This window comes from Sinocyclocheilus anshuiensis, unplaced genomic scaffold (assembly GCF_001515605.1).
Source record: "Sinocyclocheilus anshuiensis isolate Anshui unplaced genomic scaffold, SAMN03320099.WGS_v1.1 scaffold747, whole genome shotgun sequence".
Classification (NCBI taxonomy): domain Eukaryota; kingdom Metazoa; phylum Chordata; class Actinopteri; order Cypriniformes; family Cyprinidae; genus Sinocyclocheilus; species Sinocyclocheilus anshuiensis.
Genome location: NW_015548225.1, coordinates 603,306 through 615,535, shown reverse-complemented (window position 1 = coordinate 615,535; position 12,230 = coordinate 603,306). Strand labels below are relative to the sequence as shown.

The following is a 12,230-nucleotide window of genomic DNA, read 5'->3' as shown; positions in this document are numbered from 1 at the left end:
TCCTCTTCATACAAGTTTGAGCAGGTCAGCTCTCTCATGGAACACTGAAATAGGTGCTATTTGCATAAGTGAAGCCTATAATGCACAGTGTCATCTGGATTTAACTGGACAAACTGATGAAGCAGCAGAATTTAATTTTAGGAAAGTGGTTCTCCAGCATCAGGAATGAGGATCCCAGCGTTACACAGAAATTATTTGGTGTATCAAAATTATCCAACCCAAATGTGGAGAAAATCAGATAAGAGCTTTAGGGATGTTTAAATGCCTTTTTTTTTTTTTTTTCAAATCACAAAAGTGTGGGTGAAAATTGAAAACAAGTGGACTGAATGTATATCCAGGCCACACTGTTCAGAATCAGAATCAGAATCAGAATGAGCTTTATTGCCAGGTATGTTTACACATACGAGGAATTTGTTTTCGTGACAGAAGCTTCCACAGTGTAACAGAATGACAGTGACAGAACAAAAAACACAGATAATAAAAAAATAGAACAAGTAAATAAGGAATAAAAATATATAAATCGACAATTGTATGTGCAGGTATATTGCAATAGACAGTTTTGTGTGTACAGGTACTGTATATTATGTGCAAATTTTAGGTGTGATGGATGCTCGGCAACGGCGTTCTGAATCCGCGCTGTCTGAGCTTGACGAGCGTGCCGGCTCGCTTACCCCCCGTCTGCGCGTCCTGAAGCGCTTGATCAGCGCCACAGCTCCCCCGACTACAATGTCCAGCAAAACATCAGAATAGTCGAAAACCGGTGAAATATCGGGTGGTGTGTACTGCCGAATGTCCAGCAATTCGTCTCTGGTGAAACTGATTGCAGGGATATAACTAAAGACAGGACAAACTAACAAAAACATAAAAACAACTGCGGAGCACGCCACGGAGGCAGCCATCACCGTCGGCGCCATCGTTAGAACTATCGTTCAAAAATTATGAGCAGAAATGAAAGTCAAAACTGTCAGTACTGCTTGGAAAGTTTGAGAGACATGTCAGAATTGCTACCAGTAATGTCCTGTCCAATAAGTATACCAAATTTCACAACCATTTTGCATTTGATTTTGAACTTGTTGTGGGACTCAATAGTTATCAATAGTTTGTAAGAATGACTGATTTTGGTCTTCTTGTGGATGCATGCATGCTATACATCTATAATGGCTGGGCACCCAAAGGCCTTTTAGTTTCTTCTTTTACATGGTTATTTGAATGAGCTTACTGTCTTAAGCAAGCAATATAAGAGCTCTTCATTGAAAGCCACCAAAATCAGGGATATAAAGAGGTTGAGAACTGCAAATGTCATGAAGATAATGCAGGATCCAATCAGGAAAGCTCCCAGAACTGGATTGTAATCCAAAACCTGTAGGTAGAAAGAAATTATACAATGAACAAATCTAAGTTCTGTGAGGACCACTATCGTCAAAATGATAGATACTTAGCATAAAGTTTGGTTTGGCGGTATGGTTCTGTTCTGGGCAAAAACCTCCCTGCCCATCCATGCAGCCTGTCATGAATGAGCAGGGAGAGCAGCAATAATAACCCCCCTAGGAGGAATGCCACGATAGGTGTCGTATTCCTATAGGTAGATGTGATCAGCTGAGAATCAGCTGATGCAAGCTTGACTCACGTGACCTGCCAGAACTAACGCTTAATTTCTTAAACACATTAGCAGTGAGTACCAATTCAGTATATGCCTTTAATTTTTACCTCATCATAGTTCAAAATACCCAGTTGTAGACAAATAATGGTCTGTGCAGCCTCAAGCAGAGTTATGTATGAGTAGATCCTCCAACCGTACATCAAATTGCACTAGTGGGATACAAATTGTAAAACTTTCAGACAAATGTGAACTCAGATTGAATGTGTGCAGTCTGCAAATGAGAGTTATGATGGCAATCAAGATTCCCTGCATTTCAGTCTGTTCATCATGTTATTAACTTGTAATATATAGTGCCTAAATCGGGGTGCCCAGTCCTGTTCCTGGAGATGTACCTTCCTGCAAACTTGAGCTCCAACCCTGATCAAACACACCTGAACCAGATAATTTATATCTTCAGAAGCACTTGATAATTACAGACAGGTGTGTTGGAGCAGGGTTATAACTGAACTCTGCAGGTAGGTAGATCTCCAGGAACAGGATTTGGCATTACTCTGTCCGTCCAGTACAGGGCTGGGCAACTTCGGTCCTGGAGGGCCACTGTCCTGCAGAGTTCAGCTCCAACCCTAATCAAACACATCAGACATTGATTAGCTTGTTCAGGTGTGTTTGATTAGGGCTGGAACTAAACTCTACAGGACAGCGGCCCTCCAGAACCAAAGTTGCCCAGCTCTGTTCCAATAGCTTGTATGCCAAACCCAGCTTCAGGTGGGTCACAGTCCTGCAGAGTTTAGCTTTAACCCTAATTAAGCACACATTATCCAGCTAAGTCAGAAATTAGGCTTGTTTGAGATGAGCAAAATCTGCGCAGAACCGATCACCGGTGATCACCGCAAGATGCATGCCGGTTAGAAGTGTCCGAGTTATGTCCGACTTGCTCTGATGTCATGTTGACGTGTGCCAAAAAATTCTCACGATGGTGAGGCGGCTGTGTTGGATTGTGCAGTCGAGCGCAGTTGCTCACCACCGACTGCACTGATCAAAAGCATGATGGGAAACGACTGGCTGACGACAGCTTAATGCTCATTGGTTCAGACAACTGTGATGTTGGGTTCAGACAACTATGATGTTGAGTTCTCTTCTAAAATGTTTTATTTTTTTATCTGGTTCCATGTGATTATGTATTTAAATTATGCATGAATGTTTCCAAACACTATGACAGTGCGAACTCTGTGTGAGATACGTGATTGTTGTCATATTTCTATAAAAATTTTAAATACATGTTTGTATTAAAGTAAAAATGGATGATAAATACACCTTTCGTATGGAATTAAATAGCAAGCACTTTGAGTGTCTTGTTCATCATTTATTTTAATATAAAAGCAACAGAACTGAAATGATATCATGTTTATTAGCAACACAGCACATGAGTGAGAATAACGTGATATCCGCCTTTGATCTCGTTGGTATCTGTTCCACTTCGAGAGGGCAGAACTGCAGCTGCCTGCTCTTGCCTTCATTTCAGGTGAGGCGAGGCGCATCTCAAACAAGCCTATTGTCTTCTTATTGGGAGATGAGAGGGTTTGTATTACGTACTATTGGAGAAAGCATAACGGCCAACTTGGATCACATGTGCCTTGATAACTAATCACATTACAGCCTTGACGTGACTGACCCTGCGTTCCATTCGGAAGGGCTCATCCCTATGCCCTAATCCCTTCAAAGGGTTTACCCTCTGGAGTGAGAGCTTCGAAGGGTTGAAGGGTGTAGGAGACCAAACAACTGTTCCTAGAAGTGCCCTTCTGCGTCATCATTACATGCCCACACAGAGGCACCGTCATCATGCAAAGAATCTGCGCAAAGGATCATGGGAGCCCGAAGTGTCCATCAATTGTACCCTTCGAAATCCTTCATTCCGAAGGGCCCTTTGAAGTGACTTCGGTTTGGAACGACCCTTCAATATGGCGGCCATGATTGTTTTCACTCCGAAGTGCCCTTCGGAGGGCGATATATCCCATTTGGAACACACCGTGAATTTCAGTTGTGTGACACTGAATTGCTGTTTACAGATACCATAGGAATTAATGAAAAGTGCCGTAAGCTGAATTCAGTCTTGTTGCAAAAAGTCTGTGACATCTCTTATAAAGCGAAATGTTTTTCGGTGTAAACTATAAAAATAGTTAAATTCAAAACTATTGTTTAGTGTAAAACATGTTGAAGATTAGCAAACAGGTTGTCGATTCATTAAATGCTAGTGTATTGAAGCCTCTCTTTCCCTGCGTACCGCCAAAGTGGAAGCATAAGCATTAGTCGTTACTTTTTGGCTTGCCTTCCAGTGGCTTTGGCTAAGTCCTTCGAGGTAAACTTGGCTGTGTCCGAAAGCTGAAACATGCTGCCTCTGCAGGTGGTATAAAAAGGCAACCAGGCCTCCAAATCAAATGATTTTCTTACATGCTGTCTCCTGAGACTGCGATGTCTTCCACTTTTGATGTCATTTTTAGTGAAAATTTGTATTGTAGTAACTAGCACCTGGCATAAAATGTGCCAAATTGGCTTTGCAGATTATTCTGCTTTGGTGACCCCTGACAAGAATGGGAGCTAGCCGAAAGATGGAGAGAGTATTGTAGTAATTAAATATTCACTTTATCACCAAAGCCCTCTCTATTTTCTGATTTTAGATTATTAAACTTTTATGCTGCCTCCGCAAGTCCATCCAAAATCAGTTTCGGAAAATACAGCACAAATGCTGCCTGCAAGTTATTGCCTCATAAGGCAGAGAGACAATAAGTCAGCTTCCAAAGCTTTTGGACGCTACCCTTGAAAACTACATGTAGGTGTGCTGGAGCAGGGTTGGAACTAAACTCTTCAGGACTGTGGCCCTCTAGGAGTTGCCCCTATTGTAGGCCCTGATCATGGTCTATTTTCATTTTATGTTAGAGAACATTTCCATACTAGCAGCAATGGAATAAGCCAGAAACATGATGGTCATGACCACGATGAAGCCAGAGATATCGGTCCATGCCTGCTGCAACGGAGGTGATCATGTGTAGCTTGGGGTTGAGTCTCAATAGATGCCACAGCTTTATGGTGGCCAGTAGAACTAAGAAGGCTATCAGATAGCCCAGTAGAGCATCTGCAGTGGCAGTCTCATAAAAACTGGCAAACCTGTTAGAGAAGCAGCTGTATTAATTCTCAAGTATTTTTAAATATAAAGTGTATACTGTATTGTGCAGCAAGTAGAAGTCTGGTATTCCGAGCATGCTGATTGATCTGGAACACTTGAAGCTTTCACTCACATGTCTTTGTTATTTTGGTAGTACTTAAATGTCCCGGTTACCCAGTATCATCCTCTTGACAAACACAGAAAATGCACTCATTTCATACTTAGAATGATAATGGCCAACTCTAATAGATTCCATTTGATTCTGAAATATGCCCATTTTTGCTGCTTCATCAGTTTGCCCTGTTAAATCCACAAGATACTGTGCATTATAGCTCCACTGCTGCTTGACGAGTGGGGGCGGGGCCGAGAGCCGTGGGAACGGAGCGAGGCCGGTGGAGTAATTGATAATGAGCGACACCTGCACCACTCACCAGTCTCGAGTCCCACGGAGGAGGTCCGGAAGGATAAAAGGAGGAGTTACGACAGTGAAAGACGAGAGAGGACCAGGCCTGGATTTTATTTTGTGTTTTGGTTCTGTTTGTGTGCAACAGTCGTCCGCGAGGGGCTGTCGTGCTATTTTGTGTTTATTTTATTATTAAAGTTTTGTTTGAACGTTCGCCGGTTCCCGCCTCCTTCTTCCAGAACTACGAACTGTGTTACATACACCATTTTATTTTAATGTTCCATGAGAAAACGGACCTGCACAAACATGTAGTAGAGAATGAAGAGGAAATAGATGGCCTCTGATGCCATAACAAATACATGAAAGCCACCAGTGGACTGATAAAGATGGACAGTCTGCACCTCACTGAGATAATGTAATGCGCGATAACAACAAAATCACCATGAGTCCAACCTTTGACAACATGAGAATCTTTTAAGAATATCAAGATGAGATGCCTCACCCACTCCCGTGGTCTCAAATATGAGAGTCACAATGCAGAAGAGGTTCACATTTGCATTATAAACTGAACTCCACAAAGACAGCCCGTGTATACACGTCAAGCCAGATGTTGTCATAAAGATATTGAAGAAGACTGTAGGACAGGAAAGGACAAATTAACTAGTGTAACTTATACTTTTGAAACTACATTACATGTTATAACACATTATGCTACCTGCTTGCATTCTTTTTATCTAGACCTAGTTCCACCACAAATCCTTCACCCTTATAAAGGGCCAGCCCACCCGAAACAGGGTTTGCCCGCAGTTTGGTCTGAGTTTGGTAGTGCCAAGGTGTGAGTAAAATCTTAGAGCCATTCACATTTTTAGTCCGGTTCCAGCCTGAACTTTAGGAACCCATGTCCTCTGCATCCCAGGAGTATGGGGCATAACAGTCAGGAACAGAGTACTGCATGGTACTGCATGGTCTACAAGAGTTTTTTCTTACCCTAACCTGGCGGAGTCGAGCATTGCCAACAAGTTTTGAGTTTCCATCTGTTATGAAGCCTGAAAAGTTAACATACAACAAGGTACATATAGGTCTATCGGTATAATAAACAAGCAGTTTTTAACCTTGAACAAGTAGACAACATAAACAATACATATTGAAGGAATACCTGAATATTGCCCAAACAAATTACTGAGCAAGGAGGGTTTAGCCCAATTAAATATATCTTTTTGCTTCATACTGTCTGAAATGCCATTGCTGAAACTCTGCCGGATGTGCTGGGTGAGGTAGTATGCATGTGGATCTCGCTGACCATATGAGAGCTGAACCAAGAGAAGCATCCACAGGAATCCCACATAAACTGCAATGTAAAAAGCTTTTAAACAAGCTGATCTTTCTATTAATGAAAGCGAAATGATGACTTTCTTACTGAGAATCTCTCGGATGAGTGCAAAAACTTTCTGCTCCTTGATCATGTTATTTCTCATCTTTTCTATATCGGTGGGAGGAGGAGGCTGATAGGAGCTACATGTGCTGTCTCCTGGCAATTCTGATTGCATCTGGATCATCTGTGGACAGATGTTTTGTCACTTAAAAGTGATTATCAAATAAGATGCGATAAATTCACTCATGTTGTTGATGGTCCAGTTACCTGTGTTGGGTAGAGTCCCATCAACAGTTTTGAGTACCAAAGCAAAGAAGACTGCAAAGCCCAGTACCTAAAGAAATCAATACAAGCCCATCAAGTCCAGGTTTCTGTAGCAACAAAACATCTAGCGGACAGTGTTAACAAGCTGCACAGGAAGTGGTATTGTACAATACAGATAAACATACAATATAAAATACAAAAAAAGGAAGGTCCCATGAACTGTCTTTTTTATTCCATCTCTTACTTTTACAGGCTGGGTGATGAAGAGGCTTTCAAAGAATGACACCACCATTGAGATGAGCCAGCTGATGGAGCGCTCCTTCCCATAGGTCAACCCATACATCATAGTGAAGTATGCTGAAACACCACTGGTGGCTACAACAAGAAACCAACCAACGAACACAAACCACCAGGGCAGGCCTATCTGACAACATTTTTTGCTGTCTCCACTGTTGCCCTCTGTGGAGCTGGAGCTACGGGTATGTAGACCACTTACAGAACAGGAGGAGACAAGAGGTTCATGTAGGTTTTTCATGCCTTGGACCTGCAATACAGCCTGGTTGTAGCTGTCTGGCTTAGAGAAGGATGAAGGCCCCAGCAGTCTCAGCTCTCTCTCTCCACATTTTGCAGTTGTTTGTAGAGATACTGGCTATAGACGCTGTGTTTTCCATTTTGCTCTGGGTTCTCACAAAAACTGCTCTCTGTGATAGGAACAAAACAATATTACTGCTTCATATATATATATATACTGCTGTTGCTGCGGCAGAGCAAGTACCGAGACTTGCTACTGCCAATACATCCACAATGTGCTGCTGTGAGCATGTAAGAAATATTGCTGCTGCAAATATAACATACATGAAATAACCCCCATATAGCATAGATGAATCACCTCATAGCAGATCTATACAGGTGGAGATGGGGAAGGTGGAGGGTTTCTGAAGCAAGCTGCAACTGCTACAGCAAACACTAGTCATATATCTGGATGAATTTAGATGACTAGAGCTTACAACTCATGAAAGTCAAAAATCCTGTATCTTAAAATATTAGAATATTTCCTAAGATCAATCAAAGCCGCAGAGGTAGTGGGTGGCCCTAAAAGTTAGTCTGAAGGGGGTCCAGTGGACACATACCTCCCAAAGCAAATATGGAAATGATAATGATGCGCTGAAAAGGAGGCAAAGTAAAACATTTCAAAAGTTTTTTTGTTTTAATTTTGATGGTTAGAGCTTACAGCTCATGAAAGTCAAAAATCCAGTATCTCAAAATATTAGAATATTTTCTAAGAGCAATCAAAACCAGGATTTTCAAATCAGAAAAGTATGTTCATTTATGAAATCAATACTCGGTCGGGGCTCCTTTAGCACAAATTACAGCATCAGTGAGGTGTGGCATGGAAGCGATCAGCCTGTGGCACTGCTGAGGCGCTATTGAGCCTTCAGCTCGTATGAAGCCTTCAGGACTTTGGACTTGATAAAACACAATGGACCAACACCAGCAAATGTCACGGCACCCCAAATCATCACTGACTTCGGAAGCTTCACACTGGACTTCAAGCAGCTTGGATTCTGTGCCTCTCCAGTATTCCTCCAGACTCCAGACCTTGATTTCCAAATCAAATCCGAAAATTACTTTTATCTAAAAAGAGGACTTTGGACCACTAAGCAACAGTCCAGTTCTTTTTCTCCTTAGCCCAGGTAAGATGCTTCTGACATTGTTTCTGTTTCAGAAGTGGCTTGGTAGCCCTTTTCCTGAAGACATCTGGACATGGTTACTCTTGATGCACTGACTCCAGCTTCAGTCCACTCCTTGTGAAGCTCTCTCAAGTGTTTGAATCGGCTTTGCTTGACAGTATTCTCAAGCTTGCGGTCATCCATGTTGCTTGTGCACCTTTTCCTACCCAATTTCTTCCTTCCAGTCAACTTTGCATTTAATATGCTTTGATACAGCAATCCTCTGTAAACAGCCACCCCTTTTAGTAATGACCTTCTGTAACTTACCCTCTTTGTGGAGGGTGTCAATGATTGTCTTCTGGACCTTTGCCAAGTCAGCAGTCTTCCCCATTATTGTGGTTTCAAAGAACAAGAGATACCCGGAATTTATACTGTAGGGATGGTCATTTAATGAAACTCAAATGTAAATATTCTAATATTTTGAGATACTGGATATTTTACTTTCATAAACTGTAAGCTCTAATCATCAAAATTTAAAAAATAAATGGAGTCAGTGTGAATGGGACTTAAAATACATTAATTGTTTGACTTACCCTACAGCCTTCACCACTCCACTTGGCCTTTATCTCATCCCAATACAAACAGTGAGCAGCAATGGTTGTGATGAAAACTGAGGCATTTGTCAAATTCACCCCTGCACCAACAACAGGCCTCACCAGAGGGTAGTAGGGATGTGCCGATATGATTTTTTACGACGCAAATTCCAAATGGAAGTGATCATCCCTATCTCCTTGGAGTGGGGACTTTGGAGTGAGCAGGGCATGTGCGTGCCATTATGTAGTCGTTTGGAATGCACCTGGCAAAGCGAGCGACGTAATTTCCTCATTATCTTCAGCTGGCATGTTCCCGTGACACTGCTGACGGACACCGTGCTGCGTTTTCACGGAAACATGCCAGCTGAAGATAATGAGGAAATTACATCGCTCGCTTTGCCAAGTGCATTCCAAACGACTACATAATGGCACGCACATGCCCTGCTCACTCCAAAGTCCCCACTCCAAGGGGATAGGAATGATCACTTCCATTTGGAATTTGCCCCGTGAACTGTTCGGTACCGATACTCGTATCGGCACATCCCTAGAAGGTATAGTAAATGCCTACTTCTATTGTCATCTCCGTAGGGCTAAGCACCCATGTGTACCTTTCCTCTGCACCACACAAATATAACAGAATACTTTTCAATTTCTTGCAAAAAGCATTAATAAAATTCTGTTCAATTGTTTAGATTTGTTAATAACCTTCAGAGTCACCATCTTGAGGTAGCTAGAACCGAGCCTCATAATTTGTATCATTAGGGTAGTCCTGAAAACCCAGGAGCAACTGCAGAGGTGTCTCCTCTGAAGGGTCTAACTTGAAAACCAGAGATATATTGGGTGCAGTCACATTAATGACAACAGTGCTGACGTTTGCCAGTTTCAGAAGAGTTTGGTCAACCTCTGCCACCTCCGTCCTTGTAAGAGAATCTAGGAAATGAAGAAGATGAATAAGTTCTGGAAGTTTTATGTTTACAGTAGCCAAGCTTTTCGCTTTTTTTTGCTGACAATCTCGTTACCTCAATCTCCTCAGTGAGGTTTGCAACTGGAATCACAGAGCCGTTCATTTTGGTAAGAGAGAGACCCCACTGATCCATTGATATGCTCGCCCTCATGCAATGAGAATGGATTTATCCCAAAACTTGTCATCTGTGAGGTTGAAGAGTAAATTAACACTACAGAAGTCTTTCAAATATTTGAATCTTACCTCACAAGAAGGTCTTTCAAGGTTGCCTGGATGGGAGAGGTGTGCAAGGCACACATCCTCTTCCCCATATAAACTACATCACATGGACCTATAATACAGGCCCATAGATTCTCCTACCACGGATACACCAATAACATGCAACTCTACTTTTATTATATCCAGACAAGAAACACCACTTCCATCCCAACCAAGCAAAAAGGGAACTTGTCTTCACAGCCACTTCAACAGTACAGCAGAATTTCACAATCCAGCAATGCTTTTCAACAATAATTTCAACCAGATCTGCCAGAAACCTTGAAGTAACCTTTGATGACTAACTGAGCTTAAAAGACCACGCTGCAGCATGGCTATGCACGTTTGTATTGCATGACATTAGGAAGTTCAGGCCCTTTCTAGCTGACCATGCAGCACAACTCTTCATCCAGGCCCTTGTAAATTCTAGGCTATACTATTGTAATGTTTTCGTGGCTGATGTCCAACACGCACAATCAAACCTCTATAAATGATACAGAACACAAAGGCACAATCATTCTTTAATGAGTCCAAGATAGCCTGTTACCACTCTTTTAATCTCTCTTCACTGGCTACCAGTGCATACACCTCTACTTCCTCTTACAAATTTACATCCTTTCTAGAAGTCAGAGGTCGGTGAGTGAGCAGCACCTAGTTGTACAGAGAGGGACAGAAAGGCAAAAAAAGCAGTCACGTTTACTGTTCTTTACTGGTGGTGTCACGATCACCAGCTGGAGTGCCCATGAGCTCCACCAGAGGGCACTCCTTACTACTCCTTTGCCATTCTATCACAAACTATATTTCCCATAAACCTTTGCCTGAACTCATTGGTGTAAGATTCCACCCGTGTCATTAACTTGTTAAGGTCTGTGTATATAAGATCTGTGCTTGAGTTGTTGTTTGTTGGTAGTTGTTCCTGTATGCGTGTTCCCAGTTGATACTCTCTTGCCTTCCCTGAGTGGATTATGTTCCTGATTTGATTTCCCTGTGTGGATTGCACCCTGGTTCTTGGTTTGGATTATCTGTGTTTGTGTTTTAATACATTTTTGTGCTTGCTCTTGGATTCTCGCTCCTCCTTGTCCTGGCTCACATGTAACAGGTGGAACAATCCTCACAACCCTATCCAGACAACCAAACGTCTTATAATATTCAAGAAACAGCTAAAATGTAATATTTTGCACTTAACTGCATCCTGCTGATGTTGACTATTTAAAAGAAATGCTATACTTTTACTATTTTTTTATGTCCCTCCCCGTTAGAAACAGTTTTATCAGCACTTCTTGTGTTATTGCCTCCTTAGGATAAATCGCTTTTGCTAGTCACTTTGAAAAAATATTACATTCAAAATTACATCTGCTGAACTAATAAATGTAAATTTGACCAACTTGTTAAACTTCTTATAAGGGAAGAAAGGTTAAATTGTTACTCAACTCAACCATACATCTACTGGTTCATCTGGAGGATAAAACTGGTAGAGCTGTTCTTCTAAATGTTAATGGGCTGTTTCGAAAGGCCATCTGATGATATTCTGAAAGAGCACAACAGCCCTGTTGAAAAAAACAGCATATGCTGGTTAGGTAGGCAGTGATTGGACACAGGTGAATGTGGTTGCAGGCAGTGGATTAAAGCTTAAAGTTTGTTTGGTACTCACTGTTCGTCTCCTTAAAACTGCACGAACCATGCAATAAAAGCAACAAACAAAGAACAAGACATGTACCATTTCTTTGTTTCATTGCGACATACAAAAATGTTACAACATATAAAATATATTACATTATAGGTTTTATGTTTATGATTTAAGACAATAAATTCCTTGTCTTATAAATTAGTATATAGATTCCAAACTTATTGTGACAGGGTTGAGTTAGGGTTAAGGTTTGCTTTTAATAGCCAGTTTTGAGGCTGTCTATATGGTTGTGTACAAATAAACTTTCAGAATATATACTTGA

At 41.5% G+C, this 12,230-nt stretch overlaps 1 pseudogene; it reads right to left on the bottom strand.

The window, feature by feature from the left end:
- Positions 1-933: 933 nt before the first annotated feature.
- Positions 934-9,263, bottom strand: LOC107654344 (polycystic kidney disease protein 1-like 2; annotated as a pseudogene).
- Between the last annotated feature and the right edge of the window lie 2,967 nt (positions 9,264-12,230).